Source organism: Acipenser ruthenus, chromosome 5 (genome assembly GCF_902713425.1).
Source record: "Acipenser ruthenus chromosome 5, fAciRut3.2 maternal haplotype, whole genome shotgun sequence".
In the NCBI taxonomy this organism is placed as follows: domain Eukaryota; kingdom Metazoa; phylum Chordata; class Actinopteri; order Acipenseriformes; family Acipenseridae; genus Acipenser; species Acipenser ruthenus.
The window spans coordinates 76,607,366-76,613,365 of NC_081193.1; positions in this window are offsets into that span (position 1 = coordinate 76,607,366).

Consider the following 6,000-nt stretch of genomic DNA (forward strand, 5'->3'; position numbering starts at 1 on the left):
CTCTGACCCCACCATCCCCTCCCGTATCTCTACCTGTCTGTCTGCTATCTCCTTCTGGATGCACTCTCATCACCTCAAACTCAACCTCTCTAAATCTGACCTCCTTTTCTTCCCCTCTCTCTCCCTCCTCCTCAGTCAAGAACCTTGGAGTAACCCTGGACCCCTGCCTCTCTTACTCCCAGCACATCTCCACTTTAGCATGCACCTGAGCAACATACAAAGAATCCAAACCTTCCTCACCAACTACTACACGCAACTCCTCGTCCAGGCCCTGGTACTCTCCCGTCTAGACTGCTGCAACTCTCTCCTGGCCGGCCTCCCTGCATCCGCCACCCGTCTACTCCAGCTCATCCAGAACTCCGCTGCTCGCCTGGTGTTCTCTCTGCCTCACTTCTCCCATGCTACTCCACTGCTCCGTTCAGTCCACTGGCTCCCGATCACCACTCGCATCCAGTTCAAGACTCTTGTACTCGCCTACCGATGCCTTGACCAGACTGCACCCAGCTACCTCCAGACTCATCTCTCCCTACACCCCCACCCGAACTCTCTGCTCCGCCTGCACTAGAAGACTGGCTGTACCTCCTCTACGCTCCCCTGCCTCCAGCGTCCGCTCCTTCTCCACCCTCGCCCTGCAGTGGTGGAATGACCTTCCTATGGATGTCAGGACTGCCCAGTCCCTGACCACCTTCTGGTGCCTCCTCAAGACACACCTCTTCAAACAACACCTGTAAAACTCAACTCTTCCCTTCTGGACAATATAGCACTCTGCCTTTAATGCACTTTAACTTGCACTTATCTGCTCCCTATTTTACTGTATTTAATCCTGCACTTAACTCAATCTGTAGTATTTTGTATTTCACTTGCACTCGTATGTAACCCTGATGTAACTATCAACACTGTTATCTGCTCCTGAACTGCCCCGATATCAAATTGTACTGTGTTTTGTACAGACGTGCTCAAATTTGTTGGTACCCCTCCACAAAGAATGAAGAATCCACAATTTTCTCTGAAATAACTTGAAACTGACAAAAGTAATTGGCATCCACCATTGTTTATTCCATATTTAATAGAAATCAGACTTTGCTTTTGATTTTTTATTCAACATAATATTGTAAATAATAGAACAAATGAAAATGGCATGGACAAAAATGATGGGACCGCTAACCTAATATTTTGTTGCACAACCTTTAGAGGCAATCACTGCAATCAAACGTTTTCTGTAGCTCTCAATGAGACTTCTGCACCTGTTAACAGGTAGTTTGGCCCACTCTTCCTGAGCAAACTGCTCCAGCTGTCTCAGCTTTGATGGGTGCCTTCTCCAGACTGCAAGTTTCAGCTCTTTCCATAGATGTTCGATAGGATTCAGATCAGGACTCATAGAAGGCCACTTCAGAATAGTCCAATGTTTTGTTCTTATCCATTCTTGGGTGCTTTTAGCTGTGTGTTTTGGGTCATTATCCTGTTGGAGGACCCATGACCTGCGACTGAGACAGAGCTTTCTGTCACTGGGCAGTACGTTTCGCTGATAGTCTTGAGATTTCATTGTGCCCTGCACAGATTCAAGGCACCCTGTGCCAGGTGCAGCAAAGCAGCCCCAAAACATAACCGAGCCTCCTCCATGTTTCACTGTAGGTATGGTGTTCTTTTCTTTGAAAGCTTCATTTTTTCATCTGTGAACATAGAGCTGATGTGACTTGCCAAAAAGCTCCAGTTTTGACTCATCTGTCCAAAGGACATTCTCCCAGAAGGATTGTGGCTTGTCAATATGCATTTTAGCAAATTCCAGTCTGGCCTTTTTATGTTTTTCTTTCAAAAGCGGAGTCCTCCTGGGTCTTCTTCCATGGAGCCCACTTTTGCTCAAAAAGCAACGGATGGTGCGATCAGAAACTGACGTACCTTCACCTTGGAGTTCAGCTTGTATCTCTTTGGCAGTTATCCTTGGTTCTTTTTCTACCATTCGCACTATCCTTCTGTTCAATCTGGGGTCGATTTTCCTCTTGCGGCTGGGCCCAGGGAGGTTGGCTACAGTTCCATGGACCTTAAACTTCTTAATAATATTTGCAACTGTTGTCACAGGAACATCAAGCTGCTTGGAGATGGTCTTGTAGCCTTTACCATGCTTGTCTATTATTTTCTTTCTGATCTCCTCAGACAACTCTCTCCTTTGCTTTCTCTGGTCCATGTTCAGTGTGGTGCACACAATGATACCAAACAGCACAGTGACTACTTTTCTCCATTTAAATAGGCTGAATGACTGATTACAAGATTGGAGACATGTGTGATACTAATTAAAGAAACTAATTAGTTTGAAATATCACTGTAATCCAATTATTTATTATCTTTTCTAAGGGGTACCAACAAATGTGTCCAGGCCATTTTAGAATATCTTTGTAGAATAAGCAATAATTCATCTCTTTTCACAGCTTCTTTGCTTTATTCTATGACATACCAAAGGCATGCAAGTATACATGATAAAAAAGCTGTTGGACTGTAGGTCGCCCTGGGTAAGGGTGTCTGCTAATGAATAATAATAATAATAATAATAATAATAATAATAATAATAATAATAATAATAATAATAATAATAATCAGTAAGGAAAATCATCAGCCACTCCTGGAGGCTGTGCCCGCCTGGAGCCATGTCTGTCCTCACTCACAGGTCTGCATTGCCCTCTCAGAGCTGTCACGTCTATAGAGTGCACAGAGAGGGAATTTCGAGATGGGAGAGAAGTCATAAAAGGTCCTTCATTGAGAGCAGTGTCAGTTCAAAACAGCACCAGGCTGAAACCTCTCAATAACCCAAGCCTTTAGCATTTGCATTCACTTTTGTGAAGGAATATTTCTAAACCGTTTTTGTTGTCTTTCCCCGAGTCAGAGGGGAGACACTGGTGAAGGCGTTCTTGACCCTCCAGCAGTTCCCATGTATTTGCAGGAACCCTTGGTAGTTACCAATTACAATGTCATTTATAACCTCCTGCTGCTGCAGATACTAGCAAGATACTTTTCAAGGTAACTCCCTACAGTAATTCTAGCACTTGGGGAATGGAAACAAATTGGACTTTTCTTTCTACAGTAGAAGGCAAAACTTTGGGAGACTGTAGTTAACAGCTTCTAAAACTAATCATGAGTTGCAATGCAGCTTGAGGTAGCATCTTACAAGAGCAGACAAACAACACTTAAGTATCCCATAGTAACAGCATAGCAAAGTATAATAAAGCACAGTGAAAGCATGGTAAAGCACAGAGAGGAATGGTAAAACACATTAAAAAACAAGGCAAACCATGGCAAATTTACGCATCCTATAACCAGGGGAAAGGCATGGGGGGAAACTGCAAAATAACTCTGCATAATTACTGTGCTGAACTTTTAAACGATTGACACAAACCCTGCGGCGAGAGATGGGAGCAGTGAAAGTTCCGAGTTTTATTTGTTTGCTTGCTTGGGGGTCTGCTAGACTGGGTCGGGGCTGAGCCAGTTGTGTGTGACATCCCTTGTGGTGGTGGTGGTGGTGGGGGGGCACTTTCAGCTGCCCCTCGCAAAGGTTATTTTTAGCACTGCATTCCTCTCACCCCTTGCTGACGCAGAGAGACACAGCTGTGAGGGGTCTGGCATGCCAGCCTGATGTCAATCTCCTTCACCCCACAGAGGCCTTGCCAGTTCCCAAAGCCAGGGCGTGGGTGTGTGAAGAGGGGGGAGGGAAGGGCAGGATAAGTGGTTTGGGAACTGGCAAAGCGAGCATGAAAAACAAACCAGGCCAAAATAGGGCTCGGATCACAGGCACCATTGTATGGGCTTCTGCCAGAGCACACCAACTCCACAAAGCAGGATTTCAGGGAATTGAGATTCGTATTGTTGTTCTTGTTATGTGTCTCTGTGTGTGTGCGCACGTGTGAGTGTGTCAAGTGTGTGTGTCTGTGTGTCTGTGCCTATGTGTGTGTGTGTGTGTCTGTGTGTCTGTGTCTGTGTGTAAGTGTGTGAGTGTATGTGGGTGGGTGTCTGTGTGTGAGTGTGTGTGTGCTTGTTTGAGTGACTGTTTCTTGATCTAGCTGCGCAAGTGAGGGATTACCCCAGGAGACCCTTAAAACATGACTAGCAGCACTGAACCGCTCACAGCTAATCAAGCTTGACAAGTTGAACCCCAGTAGCTTTCATTTAAAGTAAGTCCTATTACAGACAACCCCACCTTGACCCTGGGCCTCTGACTCTCTTGAGATCCTTCTCTCCCGGTCCAGGATAGTGACCAGCCCTCTCTGCCCAGACACAGGGGGCGTCCTGACTAATAGGGGTTGCTAAAAGGTCATTGTGATGAGTTGAACTTTTCCATGCAGAAGTGCAAAGGCCAATGCTGCAATCTCTGTGGGCCCATGGACAGGGTCTGAACCACGTTCACTCTGAGCAGTAAGGCTTTAACTAGATGCACATCTAGATTCACTCATCTCGTCTGGACGTGTGTCTCAGTGTGTGTCTCTGGTTGTCTTCTGTTCAGCACAACCTCAGAGTTATGAACCCCACACTTATAATACAAACTGAACTGTCAACCTGACACACCATTTGAAACCAGAAATTGGGTTCCTGGATACTGTAACAAGTGAGAAAGTCAGGTGCTGGTAATTGTACCAGCTAAACACAGATGTGCTATTTTCCTGTTATTATTCCTCAGGTTACTGGGGCAGTACCCATGCATTAGGGAGTTCACCCTTGTGCTTTATTTCTGAGGTATCATTCTGGACTCAGTGTTTAGAGTCAGACTTTGTGCTACATAGAAAGCAGCTTTCTCGTTTCACAAACTCCTGGGTCAGGCAGTGAGGCCTGGGCTAGACTCCTTCATTTGTGCTCTAAGAAACCAGCCTTCCATAAACACACCAGTTCCAGCTGCTGCAGAGACTGCACAGGACCTCACGGGGTTTAGACAAACAATCTTCTCTACCTCTCTCTCTCTCCCCCTCTCTTCCCCTCTCTCTCCTTTCACTTTCTCCCCCTCTCTCTTTCTACCCCTCTCCCCTTCTCTCCCTCCCTCTCTTTTCCTCTCCCTCCCTCTCTACCACTCTTATTTTAATATAATTATTTTCTACATATATTATTCATAAAATATGAATGTGTCCATGCCAGTTCATTTTATTTAGTATTACTATTCTTTCTGTTTTAAATTCCCTTTGTGAATATTTATTATTGGAAGTGTACCCAAACTGGAACGACAACATTGTTTTGTATACAATTGAGTGTTTTGCTGATTTCATTTAAAGATGTGATTAGCCTTCATAGCTAACATGTTTATTGCTTTACCACAATCTCTTCTTAGGGATCAAGTTATTTTTGTTTATTATTGAAAACAAATAAATAAGCAGACCCTCAGATTTCCTCCCATATTTTCACAGTACTGAATATTGATATTGCTTCTTAAAAGGAGTGCTGTATGTGGAAGTCTAGATTAACACGTGCCCCCCTGTCCCTCGTAATCCCACCTATGGTCAAAATTCAGTATGCACTTTATCATGTCATATCATTCTGAAGCTGACAAAAACGCAATCATCTCAGCATTCCTAAAAGAATGAAAATTACACTAATGCATTTTAAAGGAGTATTCCCAAGCTAAAGTCTGTTATACTCGTTTCCTTCATGACTTAGCGTATAGTCAATCTTATTAACAGAATGATCAAATCACCCTATGAGGTATGAATAAACTGCCACAATATTTAAAATAGAATCTTGTTTGGCCGCATGGATGTGGGCAAACTCAAATACCTCTTTTCCACTGTACAACGAGCTGCATCGTTGTAGTGTTAGAAAGTGGTACATCGTCAGAATATGGTACCAAAACTTGACCCGTGTAATGTCAGAAAGTGATACATTGTCACATTAAAAGTGGTACACTGTCAGATTTTGGTACATATGCAATCAATTGCGATCTGATGGGTGTTTTCCTATTGACAAACAGAGGTTCATCTACCATTAATTATACATTATTTGTTTGCAAACTTATACTGGAAACAGACAATCAAT